At 35.5% G+C, this 16,172-nt stretch overlaps 2 non-coding genes across 2 annotated transcripts; both read right to left on the bottom strand.

The window, feature by feature from the left end:
- Positions 1-1,267: 1,267 nt before the first annotated feature.
- Positions 1,268-1,350, bottom strand: TRNAL-CAG (transfer RNA leucine (anticodon CAG)). The gene has a single exon. It is a non-coding gene; the product is annotated as a tRNA-Leu (tRNA).
- A 1,903-nt stretch (positions 1,351-3,253) lies between these two features.
- Positions 3,254-3,336, bottom strand: TRNAL-AAG (transfer RNA leucine (anticodon AAG)). The gene has a single exon. It is a non-coding gene; the product is annotated as a tRNA-Leu (tRNA).
- Between the last annotated feature and the right edge of the window lie 12,836 nt (positions 3,337-16,172).

Here is a 16,172-nt window from a genome sequence, read left to right as displayed (position 1 = left end):
GCATATTTTTTAAGGACATTTGTCTCAGTAATGCCTCAGTGTTTCAAAGTCAAACAAGCTGACTATAATCATTCAGCTAGTGTCTGATAAGTGCTGTCTGTTTCAGCTATCAGGTTACCTTTTAATCCTCTTACAGCTAAGTCAATCTGAAATAAAACAAAATAGAGGAAAAATTACTAAAAAACATTCATGTGTTCAAAAGGAAAAAATTACCGTTTCTCAAATTTTTAACATTTTGTTTTCTGTAGATAGTTAAGATTTTTAGGCCTTTTGATCATGATCAGTCCATGTGCTTTGTTTAATATCTCCTTAAAATGTAAATGGTGAAGAAAAAGCATTTTGCCGAAACCCGGGACCTTTAGATCTTCAGTCTAACGCTCTCCAAACTGAGCTATTTCGGCCATTTCTATACATTTTCTGGGGGGTTTGACACTCTGCAAATGTCAAGTGTCACACCTGGAGGGATATATTATAATTTTTCATTTGACTGTTTTTTGAAGCATGATTTCTATTTGAAACGCCTTCCATTTTGCTGTACATATTTAATAACATTCATTAACTATTTGTGAATGAGTAGAAAAAGACAGCAATTTTGCCATTGAATTTTTACATTTTCAGTTTGTCTCCATGCACCAGTATAATTCTGACCCTGTGCTTCTAGAATAGGTCATGGTCGCACATAAAACACAATTTGCATGCATAATGTTACATCAAGTTTTATTTTTTATGAGATGCAAACAATTGGAGCAAAAAAGAGACAAAAATTTAGAGAAAATATTTTATTGATTGTTAAAAGTGAGACCATTTGTCCCAAAATGTGCTGAAACATGTCAGAATGACATGGGCATTTCACATTTTTTAAACTATGATTACCTACTTGTTAAGTTTTTGTTTATTAAGTATCGTTATGGTCTATTGATGTATGAGGTGAAAACTATGAAAGTAGACTTACCAGCAAATCCGTTTCTAGATATATTTCATGACAGCACTGTAGAAGGTTGATTCCCTACCCTAATAGGGACAGAGAACACAAAGAGGTGAAATAGTCCCTCCTCATTGACTGTCCAAAGGATTTTTCTAGTGCCAAAAGAACAACAGACATATGCACAAAAAATCTGTTTGATGTTCCTAGAGTTCTTTTTTGAGAGGACAAATTCAGATTCACTCCAAAGACTCTCAGGAAATTTTTCAAAACCACATTACTAAGTTTTGTTTGACCTCATCTAATCAATAAATGAAGATAAAGTTTCTTGAAATTAAATGTTGATGTCAGAAGTGGGATTTGAACCCACGCCTCCAGGGGAGACTGCGACCTGAACGCAGCGCCTTAGACCGCTTGGCCATCCTGACTTCGATATGAAATTGGAACTTAACTCCTTCCATGCTAGTCAGCAGAAATGTTACCATTCCTTGTGATTAAAAACTTGTCACACCACCCCAAAAAAGTCAATAAATAACATTTTTTATATGCGTACTTTTCGTCTGCATTAATTTTTAAACCTCCATTTATTTTGTTTGGATATTAGAAATGTTAGATTTCTCACAAATGCGGTGATGCACCACATTTCTTCAGAAACTACTGTTTGGCCACACAGCAGGGCTTTGAAAGGAAGAGCCCTATTTGGGTTTTGCAATGCAGATTTTGCAGGAATACCTTGCAGATGAAATTTGCAGAGTACCAAAACAGCAGAAAACCTCCCAAAGTGACCACATTTTAGAAATTATTTTGCACAATGAGTTAATCAACACCTGCAATTACTATTGTCAGCCTATAGGTGTTTTCACTCTGAACCATCCAGCATTGCAAGTATGCCAGTTTAGTGCCCAGCTTTTGCTTGCAGAGACAAGCAACCCATACATTTTTAAGTGGGCTCTACTCACTGGAGCAATGTCAAATATGTAGATGCTTTGTCTCACCATTAAAGTAGAAACCTCCTATATTTCAAATTAAAGATGACGGACCTGTGTGGAGCTTGTGTTTTTTGCCTTTTTGACTTTGTCCACAGCATATTTTTTAAGGACATTTGTCTCAGTAATGCCTCAGTGTTTCAAAGTCAAACAAGCTGACTATAATCATTCAGCTAGTGTCTGATAAGTGCTGTCTGTTTCAGCTATCAGGTTACCTTTTAATCCTCTTACAGCTAAGTCAATCTGAAATAAAACAAAATAGAGGAAAAATTACTAAAAAACATTCATGTGTTCAAAAGGAAAAAGTTACCGTTTCTCAAATTTTTAACATTTTGTTTTCTGTAGATAGTTAAGATTTTTAGGCCTTTTGATCATGATCAGTCCATGTGCTTTGTTTAATATCTCCTTAAAATGTAAACGGTGAAGAAAAAGCATTTTGCCAAAACCCGGGATTGGACCAGGGACCTTTAGATCTTCAGTCTAACGCTCTCCCAACTGAGTTATTTCTGCCATATCTATACATTTTCTCGGGGGTTTGACACTCTGCAAATGTCAAGTGTCACACCTGGAGGGATATATTATAATTTTTCATTTGACTGTTTTTTGAAGCATGATTTCTATTTGAAACGCCTTCCATTTTGCTGTACATATTTAATAACATTCATTAACTATTTGTGAATGAGTAGAAAAAGACAGCAATTTTGCCATTGAATTTTTACATTTTCAGTTTGTCTCCATGCACCAGTATAATTCTGACCCTGTGCTTCTAGAATAGGTCATGGTCGCACATAAAACACAATTTGCATGCATAATGTTACATCAAGTTTTATTTTTTATGAGATGCAAACAATTGGAGCAAAAAAGAGACAAAAATTTAGAGAAAATATTTTATTGATTGTTAAAAGTGAGACCATTTGTCCCAAAATGTGCTGAAACATGTCAGAATGACATGGGCATTTCACATTTTTTAAACTATGATTACAAACTTGTTAAGTTTTTGTTTATTAAGTATCGTTATGGTCTATTGATGTATGAGGTGAAAACTATGAAAGTAGACTTACCAGCAAATCCGTTTCTAGATATATTTCATGACAGCACTGTAGAAGGTTGATTCCCTACCCTAATAGGGACAGAGAACACAAAGAGGTGAAATAGTCCCTACTCATTGACTGTCCAAAGGATTTTTCTAGTGCCAAAAGAACAACAGACATATGCACAAAAAATCTGTTTGATGTTCCTAGAGTTCTTTTTTGAGAGGACAAATTCAGATTCACTCCAAAGACTCTCAGGAAATTTTTCAAAACCACATTACATGAAGATAAAGTTTCTTGAAATTAAATGTTGATGTCAGAAGTGGGATTTAAACCCACGCCTCCAGGGGAGACTGCGACCTTAACGCAGCGCCTTAGACCACTCGGCCATCCTGACTTCGATATGCAATTGGAACTTAACTCCTTCCATGCTAGTCAGCAGAAATGTTACCATTCCTTGTGATTAAAAACTTGTCACACCACCCCAAAAAAGTAAATAAATAACATTTTTTATATGCGTACTTTTCGTCTGCATTAATTTTTAAACCTCCATTTATTTTGTTTGGATATTAGAAATGTTAGATTTCTCACAAATGCGGTGATGCACCACATTTCTTCAGAAACTACTGTTTGGCCACACAGCAGGGCTTTGAAAGGAAGAGCCCTATTTGGGTTTTGCAATGCAGATTTTGCAGGAATACCTTGCAGATGAAATTTGCAGAGTACCAAAACAGCAGAAAACCTCCCAAAGTGACCACATTTTAGAAATTATTTTGCACAATGAGTTAATCAACACCTGCAATTACTATTGTCAGCCTATAGGTGTTTTCACTCTGAACCATCCAGCATTGCAAGTATGCCAGTTTAGTGCCCAGCTTTTGCTTGCAGAGACAAGCAACCCATACATTTTTAAGTGGGCTCTACTCACTGGAGCAATGTCAAATATGTAGATGCTTTGTCTCACCATTAAAGTAGAAACCTCCTATATTTCAAATTAAAGATGACGGACCTGTGTGGAGCTTGTGTTTTTTGCCTTTTTGACTTTGTCCACAGCATATTTTTTAAGGACATTTGTCTCAGTAATGCCTCAGTGTTTCAAAGTCAAACAAGCTGACTATAATCATTCAGCTAGTGTCTGATAAGTGCTGTCTGTTTCAGCTATCAGGTTACCTTTTAATCCTCTTACAGCTAAGTTAATCTGAAATAAAACAAAATAGAGGAAAAATTACTAAAAAACATTCATGTGTTCAAAAGGAAAAAGTTACCGTTTCTCAAATTTTTAACATTTTGTTTTCTGTAGATAGTTAAGATTTTTAGGCCTTTTGATCATGATCAGTCCATGTGCTTTGTTTAATATCTCCTTAAAATGTAAATGGTGAAGAAAAAGCATTTTGCCGAAACCCGGGACCTTTAGATCTTCAGTCTAACGCTCTCCCAACTGAGCTATTTCAGCCATATCTATACATTTTCTGGGGGGTTTGACACTCTGCAAATGTCAAGTGTCACACCTGGAGGGATATATTATAATTTTTCATTTGACTGTTTTTTGAAGCATGATTTCTATTTGAAACGCCTTCCATTTTGCTGTACATATTTAATAACATTCATTAACTATTTGTGAATGAGTAGAAAAAGACAGCAATTTTGCCATTGAATTTTTACATTTTCAGTTTGTCTCCATGCACCAGTATAATTCTGACCCTGTGCTTCTAGAATAGGTCATGGTCGCACATAAAACACAATTTGCATGCATAATGTTACATCAAGTTTTATTTTTTATGAGATGCAAACAATTGGAGCAAAAAAGAGACAAAAATTTAGAGAAAATATTTTATTGATTGTTAAAAGTGAGACCATTTGTCCCAAAATGTGCTGAAACATGTCAGAATGACATGGGCATTTCACATTTTTTAAACTATGATTACCTACTTGTTAAGTTTTTGTTTATTAAGTATCGTTATGGTCTATTGATGTATGAGGTGAAAACTATGAAAGTAGACTTACCAGCAAATCCGTTTCTAGATATATTTCATGACAGCACTGTAGAAGGTTGATTCCCTACCCTAATAGGGACAGAGAACACAAAGAGGTGAAATAGTCCCTCCTCATTGACTGTCCAAAGGATTTTTCTAGTGCCAAAAGAACAACAGACATATGCACAAAAAATCTGTTTGATGTTCCTAGAGTGTTCTTTTTTGAAAGGACAAATTCAGATTCACTCCAAAGACTCTCAGGAAATTTTTCAAAACCACATTACATGAAGATAAAGTTTCTTGAAATTAAGTGTTGATGTCAGAAGTGGTATTTGAACCCACGCCTCCAGGGGAGACTGCGACCTGAACGCAGCGCCTTAGACCACTCAGCCATCCTGACTTTGATATGCAATTGGAACTTAACTCCTTCCATGCTAGTCAGCAGAAATGTTACCATTCCTTGTGATTAAAAACTTGTCACACCACCCCAAAAAAGTAAATAAATAACATTTTTTATATGCGTACTTTTCGTCTGCATTAATTTTTAAACCTCCATTTATTTTGTTTGGATATTAGAAATGTTAGATTTCTCACAAATGCGGTGATGCACCACATTTCTTCAGAAACTACTGTTTGGCCACACAGCAGGGCTTTGAAAGGAAGAGCCCTATTTGGGTTTTGCAATGCAGATTTTGCAGGAATACCTTGCAGATGAAATTTGCAGAGTACCAAAACAGCAGAAAACCTCCCAAAGTGACCACATTTTAGAAATTATTTTGCACAATGAGTTAATCAACACCTGCAATTACTATTGTCAGCCTATAGGTGTTTTCACTCTGAACCATCCAGCATTGCAAGTATGCCAGTTTAGTGCCCAGCTTTTGCTTGCAGAGACAAGCAACCCATACATTTTTAAGTGGGCTCTACTCACTGTAGCAATGTCAAATATGTAGATGCTTTGTCTCACCATTAAAGTAGAAACCTCCTATATTTCAAATTAAAGATGACGGACCTGTGTGGAGCTTGTGTTTTTTGCCTTTTTGACTTTGTCCACAGCATATTTTTTAAGGACATTTGTCTCAGTAATGCCTCAGTGTTTCAAAGTCAAACAAGCTGACTATAATCATTCAGCTAGTGTCTGATAAGTGCTGTCTGTTTCAGCTATCAGGTTACCTTTTAATCCTCTTACAGCTAAGTTTATCTGAAATAAAACAAAATAGAGGAAAAATTACTAAAAAACATTCATGTGTTCAAAAGGAAAAAGTTACCGTTTCTCAAATTTTTAACATTTTGTTTTCTGTAGATAGTTAAGATTTTTAGGCCTTTTGATCATGATCAGTCCATGTGCTTTGTTTAATATCTCCTTAAAATGTAAATGGTGAAGAAAAAGCATTTTGCCGAAACCCGGGACCTTTAGATCTTCAGTCTAACGCTCTCCCAACTGAGCTATTTCGGCCATATCTATACATTTTCTGGGGGGTTTGACACTCTGCAAATGTCAAGTGTCACACCTGGAGGGATATATTATAATTTTTCATTTGACTGTTTTTTGAAGCATGATTTCTATTTGAAACGCCTTCCATTTTGCTGTACATATTTAATAACATTCATTAACTATTTGTGAATGAGTAGAAAAAGACAGCAATTTTGCCATTGAATTTTTACATTTTCAGTTTGTCTCCATGCACCAGTATAATTCTGACCCTGTGCTTCTAGAATAGGTCATGGTCGCACATAAAACACAATTTGCATGCATAATGTTACATCAAGTTTTATTTTTTATGAGATGCAAACAATTGGAGCAAAAAAGAGACAAAAATTTAGAGAAAATATTTTATTGATTGTTAAAAGTGAGACCATTTGTCCCAAAATGTGCTGAAACATGTCAGAATGACATGGGCATTTCACATTTTTTAAACTATGATTACCTACTTGTTAAGTTTTTGTTTATTAAGTATCGTTATGGTCTATTGATGTATGAGGTGAAAACTATGAAAGTAGACTTACCAGCAAATCCGTTTCTAGATATATTTCATGACAGCACTGTAGAAGGTTGATTCCCTACCCTAATAGGGACAGAGAACACAAAGAGGTGAAATAGTCCCTCCTCATTGACTGTCCAAAGGATTTTTCTAGTGCCAAAAGAACAACAGACATATGCACAAAAAATCTGTTTGATGTTCCTAGAGTGTTCTTTTTTGAGAGGACAAATTCAGATTCACTCCAAAGACTCTCAGGAAATTTTTCAAAACCACATTACATGAAGATAAAGTTTCTTGAAATTAAGTGTTGATGTCAGAAGTGGTATTTGAACCCACGCCTCCAGGGGAGACTGCGACCTGAACGCAGCGCCTTAGACCACTCAGCCATCCTGACTTTGATATGCAATTGGAACTTAACTCCTTCCATGCTAGTCAGCAGAAATGTTACCATTCCTTGTGATTAAAAACTTGTCACACCACCCCAAAAAAGTAAATAAATAACATTTTTTATATGCGTACTTTTCGTCTGCATTAATTTTTAAACCTCCATTTATTTTGTTTGGATATTAGAAATGTTAGATTTCTCACAAATGCGGTGATGCACCACATTTCTTCAGAAACTACTGTTTGGCCACACAGCAGGGCTTTGAAAGGAAGAGCCCTATTTGGGTTTTGCAATGCAGATTTTGCAGGAATACCTTGCAGATGAAATTTGCAGAGTACCAAAACAGCAGAAAACCTCCCAAAGTGACCACATTTTAGAAATTATTTTGCACAATGAGTTAATCAACACCTGCAATTACTATTGTCAGCCTATAGGTGTTTTCACTCTGAACCATCCAGCATTGCAAGTATGCCAGTTTAGTGCCCAGCTTTTGCTTGCAGAGACAAGCAACCCATACATTTTTAAGTGGGCTCTACTCACTGTAGCAATGTCAAATATGTAGATGCTTTGTCTCACCATTAAAGTAGAAACCTCCTATATTTCAAATTAAAGATGACGGACCTGTGTGGAGCTTGTGTTTTTTGCCTTTTTGACTTTGTCCACAGCATATTTTTTAAGGACATTTGTCTCAGTAATGCCTCAGTGTTTCAAAGTCAAACAAGCTGACTATAATCATTCAGCTAGTGTCTGATAAGTGCTGTCTGTTTCAGCTATCAGGTTACCTTTTAATCCTCTTACAGCTAAGTTAATCTGAAATAAAACAAAATAGAGGAAAAATTACTAAAAAACATTCATGTGTTCAAAAGGAAAAAGTTACCGTTTCTCAAATTTTTAACATTTTGTTTTCTGTAGATAGTTAAGATTTTTAGGCCTTTTGATCATGATCAGTCCATGTGCTTTGTTTAATATCTCCTTAAAATGTAAATGGTGAAGAAAAAGCATTTTGCCGAAACCCGGGACCTTTAGATCTTCAGTCTAACGCTCTCCCAACTGAGCTATTTCGGCCATATCTATACATTTTCTGGGGGGTTTGACACTCTGCAAATGTCAAGTGTCACACCTGGAGGGATATATTATAATTTTTCATTTGACTGTTTTTTGAAGCATGATTTCTATTTGAAACGCCTTCCATTTTGCTGTACATATTTAATAACATTCATTAACTATTTGTGAATGAGTAGAAAAAGACAGCAATTTTGCCATTGAATTTTTACATTTTCAGTTTGTCTCCATGCACCAGTATAATTCTGACCCTGTGCTTCTAGAATAGGTCATGGTCGCACATAAAACACAATTTGCATGCATAATGTTACATCAAGTTTTATTTTTTATGAGATGCAAACAATTGGAGCAAAAAAGAGACAAAAATTTAGAGAAAATATTTTATTGATTGTTAAAAGTGAGACCATTTGTCCCAAAATGTGCTGAAACATGTCAGAATGACATGGGCATTTCACATTTTTTAAACTATGATTACCTACTTGTTAAGTTTTTGTTTATTAAGTATCGTTATGGTCTATTGATGTATGAGGTGAAAACTATGAAAGTAGACTTACCAGCAAATCCGTTTCTAGATATATTTCATGACAGCACTGTAGAAGGTTGATTCCCTACCCTAATAGGGACAGAGAACACAAAGAGGTGAAATAGTCCCTCCTCATTGACTGTCCAAAGGATTTTTCTAGTGCCAAAAGAACAACAGACATATGCACAAAAAATCTGTTTGATGTTCCTAGAGTGTTCTTTTTTGAGAGGACAAATTCAGATTCACTCCAAAGACTCTCAGGAAATTTTTCAAAACCACATTACTAAGTTTTGTTTGACCTCATCTAATCAATAAATGAAGACAAAGTTACTTGAAATTAAATGTTGATGTCAGAAGTGGGATTTGAACCCACGCCTCCAGGGGCGACTGCGACCTGAACGCTGCGCCTTTGACCGCTCGGCCATCCTGACTTCGATATGCAATTGGAATTTAACTCCTTCCATGCTAGTCAGCAGAAATGTTACCATTCCTTGTGATTACAAACTTGTCACACCACCCCAAAAAAGTCAATAAATAACATTTTTTATATGCGTACTTTTCGTCTGCATTAATTTTTAAACCTCCATTTATTTTGTTTGGATATTAGAAATGTTAGATTTCTCACAAATGCGGTGATGCACCACATTTCTTCAGAAACTACTGTTTGGCCACACAGCAGGGATTTGAAAGGAAGAGCCCTATTTGGGTTTTGCAATGCAGATTTTGCAGGAATACCTTGCAGATGAAATTTGCAGCGTACCAAAACAGCAGAAAACCTCCCAAAGTGACCACATTTTAGAAATTATTTTGCACAATGAGTTAATCAACACCTGCAATTACTATTGTCAGCCTATAGGTGTTTTCACTCTGAACCATCCAGCATTGCAAGTATGCCAGTTTAGTGCCCAGCTTTTGCTTGCAGAGACAAGCAACCCATACATTTTTAAGTGGGCTCTACTCACTGGAGCAATGTCAAATATGTAGATGCTTTGTCTCACCATTAAAGTAGAAACCTCCTATATTTCAAATTAAAGATGACGGACCTGTGTGGAGCTTGTGTTTTTTTGCCTTTTTGACTTTGTCCACAGCATATTTTTTAAGGACATTTGTCTCAGTAATGCCTCAGTGTTTCAAAGTCAAACAAGCTGACTATAATCATTCAGCTAGTGTCTGATAAGTGCTGTCTGTTTCAGCTATCAGGTTACCTTTTAATCCTCTTACAGCTAAGTCAATCTGAAATAAAACAAAATAGAGGAAAAATTACTAAAAAACATTCATGTGTACAAAAGGAAAAAGTTACCGTTTCTCAAATTTTTAACATTTTGTTTTCTGTAGATAGTTAAGATTTTCAGGCCTTTTGATCATGATCAGTCCATGTGCTTTGTTTAATATCTCCTTAAAATGTAAACGGTGAAGAAAAAGCATTTGGCCGAAACCCGGGACCTTTAGATCTTCAGTCTAACGCTCTCCCAACTGAGCTATTTCGGCCATATCTATACATTTTCTGGGGGGTTTGACACTCTGCAAATGTCAAGTGTCACACCTGGAGGGATATATTATAATTTTTCATTTGACTGTTTTTTGAAGCATGATTTCTATTTGAAACGCCTTCCATTTTGCTGTACATATTTAATAACATTCATTAACTATTTGTGAATGAGTAGAAAAAGACAGCAATTTTGCCATTGAATTTTTACATTTTCAGTTTGTCTCCATGCACCAGTATAATTCTGACCCTGTGCTTCTAGAATAGGTCATGGTCGCACATAAAACACAATTTGCATGCATAATGTTACATCAAGTTTTATTTTTTATGAGATGCAAACAATTGGAGCAAAAAAGAGACAAAAATTTAGAGAAAATATTTTATTGATTGTTAAAAGTGAGACCATTTGTCCCAAAATGTGCTGAAACATGTCAGAATGACATGGGCATTTCACATTTTTTAAACTATGATTACCTACTTGTTAAGTTTTTGTTTATTAAGTATCGTTATGGTCTATTGATGTATGAGGTGAAAACTATGAAAGTAGACTTACCAGCAAATCCGTTTCTAGATATATTTCATGACAGCACTGTAGAAGGTTGATTCCCTACCCTAATAGGGACAGAGAACACAAAGAGGTGAAATAGTCCCTCCTCATTGACTGTCCAAAGGATTTTTCTAGTGCCAAAAGAACAACAGACATATGCACAAAAAATCTGTTTGATGTTCCTAGAGTTCTTTTTTGAGAGGACAAATTCAGATTCACTCCAAAGACTCTCAGGAAATTTTTCAAAACCACATTACATGAAGAAAAAGTTTCTTGAAATTAAATGTTGATGTCAGAAGTGGGATTTGAACCCACGCCTCCAGGGGAGACTGCGACCTGAACGCAAAGTCAATAAATAACATTTTTTATATGCGTACTTTTCATCTGCATTAATTTTTAAACCTCCATTTATTTTGTTTGGATATTAGAAATGTTAGATTTCTCACAAATGCGGTGATGCACCACATTTCTTCAGAAACTACTGTTTGGCCACACAGCAGGGCTTTGAAAGGAAGAGCCCTATTTGGGTTTTGCAATGCAGATTTTGCAGGAATACCTTGCAGATGAAATTTGCAGAGTACCAAAACAGCAGAAAACCTCCCAAAGTGACCACATTTTAGAAATTATTTTGCACAATGAGTTAATCAACACCTGCAATTACTATTGTCAGCCTATAGGTGTTTTCACTCTGAACCATCCAGCATTGCAAGTATGCCAGTTTAGTGCCCAGCTTTTGCTTGCAGAGACAAGCAACCCATACATTTTTAAGTGGGCTCTACTCACTGGAGCAATGTCAAATATGTAGATGCTTTGTCTCACCATTAAAGTAGAAACCTCCTATATTTCAAATTAAAGATGACGGACCTGTGTGGAGCTTGTGTTTTTTTGCCTTTTTGACTTTGTCCACAGCATATTTTTTAAGGACATTTGTCTCAGTAATGCCTCAGTGTTTCAAAGTCAAACAAGCTGACTATAATCATTCAGCTAGTGTCTGATAAGTGCTGTCTGTTTCAGCTATCAGGTTACCTTTTAATCCTCTTACAGCTAAGTCAATCTGAAATAAAACAAAATAGAGGAAAAATTACTAAAAAACATTCATGTGTTCAAAAGGAAAAAGTTACCGTTTCTCAAATTTTTAACATTTTGTTTTCTGTAGATAGTTAAGATTTTTAGGCCTTTTGATCATGATCAGTCCATGTGCTTTGTTTAATATCTCCTTAAAATGTAAATGGTGAAGAAAAAGCATTTTGCCGAAACACGGGACCTTTAGATCTTCAGTCTAACGCTCTCCCAACTGAGATATTTCGGCCATATCTATACATTTTCTCGGGGGTTTGACACTCTGCAAATGTCAAGTGTCACACCTGGAGGGATATATTATAATTTTTCATTTGACTGTTTTTTGAAGCATGATTTCTATTTGAAACGCCTTCCATTTTGCTGTACATATTTAATAACATTCATTAACTATTTGTGAATGAGTAGAAAGAGACAACAATTTTGCCATTGAATTTTTACATTTTCAGTTTGTCTCCATGCACCAGTATAATTCTGACCCTGTGCTTCTAGAATAGGTCATGGTCGCACATAAAACACAATTTGCATGCATAATGTTACATCAAGTTTTATTTTTTATGAGATGCAAACAATTGGAGCAAAAAAGAGACAAAAATTTAGAGAAAATATTTTATTGATTGTTAAAAGTGAGACCATTTGTCCCAAAATGTGCTGAAACATGTCAGAATGACATGGGCATTTCACATTTTTTAAACTATGATTACCTACTTGTTAAGTTTTTGTTTATTAAGTATCGTTATGGTCTATTGATGTATGAGGTGAAAACTATGAAAGTAGACTTACCAGCAAATCCGTTTCTAGATATATTTCATGACAGCACTGTAGAAGGTTGATTCCCTACCCTAATAGGGACAGAGAACACAAAGAGGTGAAATAGTCCCTCCTCATTGACTGTCCAAAGGATTTTTCTAGTGCCAAAAGAACAACAGACATATGCACAAAAAATCTGTTTGATGTTCCTAGAGTTCTTTTTTGAGAGGACAAATTCAGATTCACTCCAAAGACTCTCAGGAAATTTTTCAAAACCACATTACATGAAGAAAAAGTTTCTTGAAATTAAATGTTGATGTCAGAAGTGGGATTTGAACCCACGCCTCCAGGGGAGACTGCGACCTGAACGCAAAGTCAATAAATAACATTTTTTATATGCGTACTTTTCATCTGCATTAATTTTTAAACCTCAATTAATTTTGTTTGGATATTAGAAATGTTAGATTTCTCACAAATGCGGTGATGCACCACATTTCTTCAGAAACTACTGTTTGGCCACACAGCAGGGCTTTGAAAGGAAGAGCCCTATTTGGGTTTTGCAATGCAGATTTTGCAGGAATACCTTGCAGATGAAATTTGCAGAGTACCAAAACAGCAGAAAACCTCCCAAAGTGACCACATTTTAGAAATTATTTTGCACAATGAGTTAATCAACACCTGCAATTACTATTGTCAGCCTATAGGTGTTTTCACTCTGAACCATCCAGCATTGCAAGTATGCCAGTTTAGTGCCCAGCTTTTGCTTGCAGAGACAAGCAACCCATACATTTTTAAGTGGGCTCTACTCACTGGAGCAATGTCAAATATGTAGATGCTTTGTCTCACCATTAAAGTAGAAACCTCCTATATTTCAAATTAAAGATGACGGACCTGTGTGGAGCTTGTGTTTTTTTGCCTTTTTGACTTTGTCCACAGCATATTTTTTAAGGACATTTGTCTCAGTAATGCCTCAGTGTTTCAAAGTCAAACAAGCTGACTATAATCATTCAGCTAGTGTCTGATAAGTGCTGTCTGTTTCAGCTATCAGGTTACCTTTTAATCCTCTTACAGCTAAGTCAATCTGAAATAAAACAAAATAGAGGAAAAATTGCTAAAAAACATTCATGTGTTCAAAAGGAAAAAGTTACCGTTTCTCAAATTTTTAACATTTTGTTTTCTGTAGATAGTTAAGATTTTTAGGCCTTTTGATCATGATCAGTCCATGTGCTTTGTTTAATATCTCCTTAAAATGTAAATGGTGAAGAAAAAGCATTTTGCCGAAACACGGGACCTTTAGATCTTCAGTCTAACGCTCTCCCAACTGAGATATTTCGGCCATATCTATACATTTTCTCGGGGGTTTGACACTCTGCAAATGTCAAGTGTCACACCTGGAGGGATATATTATAATTTTTCATTTGACTGTTTTTTGAAGCATGATTTCTATTTGAAACGCCTTCCATTTTGCTGTACATATTTAATAACATTCATTAACTATTTGTGAATGAGTAGAAAGAGACAACAATTTTGCCATTGAATTTTTACATTTTCAGTTTGTCTCCATGCACCAGTATAATTCTGACCCTGTGCTTCTAGAATAGGTCATGGTCGCACATAAAACACAATTTGCATGCATAATGTTACATCAAGTTTTATTTTTTATGAGATGCAAACAATTGGAGCAAAAAAGAGACAAAAATTTAGAGAAAATATTTTATTGATTGTTAAAAGTGAGACCATTTGTCCCAAAATGTGCTGAAACATGTCAGAATGACATGGGCATTTCACATTTTTTAAACTATGATTACCTACTTGTTAAGTTTTTGTTTATTAAGTATCGTTATGGTCTATTGATGTATGAGGTGAAAACTATGAAAGTAGACTTACCAGCAAATCCGTTTCTAGATATATTTCATGACAGCACTGTAGAAGGTTGATTCCCTACCCTAATAGGGACAGAGAACACAAAGAGGTGAAATAGTCCCTCCTCATTGACTGTCCAAAGGATTTTTCTAGTGCCAAAAGAACAACAGACATATGCACAAAAAATCTGTTTGATGTTCCTAGAGTTCTTTTTTGAGAGGACAAATTCAGATTCACTCCAAAGACTCTCAGGAAATTTTTCAAAACCACATTACATGAAGAAAAAGTTTCTTGAAATTAAATGTTGATGTCAGAAGTGGGATTTGAACCCACGCCTCCAGGGGAGACTGCGACCTGAACGCAAAGTCAATAAATAACATTTTTTATATGCGTACTTTTCATCTGCATTAATTTTTAAACCTCCATTTATTTTGTTTGGATATTAGAAATGTTAGATTTCTCACAAATGCGGTGATGCACCACATTTCTTCAGAAACTACTGTTTGGCCACACAGCAGGGCTTTGAAAGGAAGAGCCCTATTTGGGTTTTGCAATGCAGATTTTGCAGGAATACCTTGCAGATGAAATTTGCAGAGTACCAAAACAGCAGAAAACCTCCCAAAGTGACCACATTTTAGAAATTATTTTGCACAATGAGTTAATCAACACCTGCAATTACTATTGTCAGCCTATAGGTGTTTTCACTCTGAACCATCCAGCATTGCAAGTATGCCAGTTTAGTGCCCAGCTTTTGCTTGCAGAGACAAGCAACCCATACATTTTTAAGTGGGCTCTACTCACTGGAGCAATGTCAAATATGTAGATGCTTTGTCTCACCATTAAAGTAGAAACCTCCTATATTTCAAATTAAAGATGACGGACCTGTGTGGAGCTTGTGTTTTTTTGCCTTTTTGACTTTGTCCACAGCATATTTTTTAAGGACATTTGTCTCAGTAATGCCTCAGTGTTTCAAAGTCAAACAAGCTGACTATAATCATTCAGCTAGTGTCTGATAAGTGCTGTCTGTTTCAGCTATCAGGTTACCTTTTAATCCTCTTACAGCTAAGTCAATCTGAAATAAAACAAAATAGAGGAAAAATTACTAAAAAACATTCATGTGTTCAAAAGGAAAAAGTTACCGTTTCTCAAATTTTTAACATTTTGTTTTCTGTAGATAGTTAAGATTTTTAGGCCTTTTGATCATGATCAGTCCATGTGCTTTGTTTAATATCTCCTTAAAATGTAAATGGTGAAGAAAAAGCATTTTGCCGAAACACGGGACCTTTAGATCTTCAGTCTAACGCTCTCCCAACTGAGATATTTCGGCCATATCTATACATTTTCTCGGGGGTTTGACACTCTGCAAATGTCAAGTGTCACACCTGGAGGGATATATTATAATTTTTCATTTGACTGTTTTTTGAAGCATGATTTCTATTTGAAACGCCTTCCATTTTGCTGTACATATTTAATAACATTCATTAACTATTTGTGAATGAGTAGAAAGAGACAGCAATTTTGCCATTGAATTTTTACATTTTCAGTTTGTCTCCATGCACCAGTATAATTCTGACCCTGTGCTTCT

This window comes from Dendrobates tinctorius, unplaced genomic scaffold (assembly GCF_039654945.1).
Source record: "Dendrobates tinctorius isolate UK_male_01 unplaced genomic scaffold, ASM3965494v1 ptg000300l, whole genome shotgun sequence".
Lineage (NCBI taxonomy): Eukaryota > Metazoa > Chordata > Amphibia > Anura > Dendrobatidae > Dendrobates > Dendrobates tinctorius.
The sequence above is the reverse complement of the archived record's forward strand: the minus strand, read 5'-3'. Positions and strand labels throughout refer to the sequence as shown.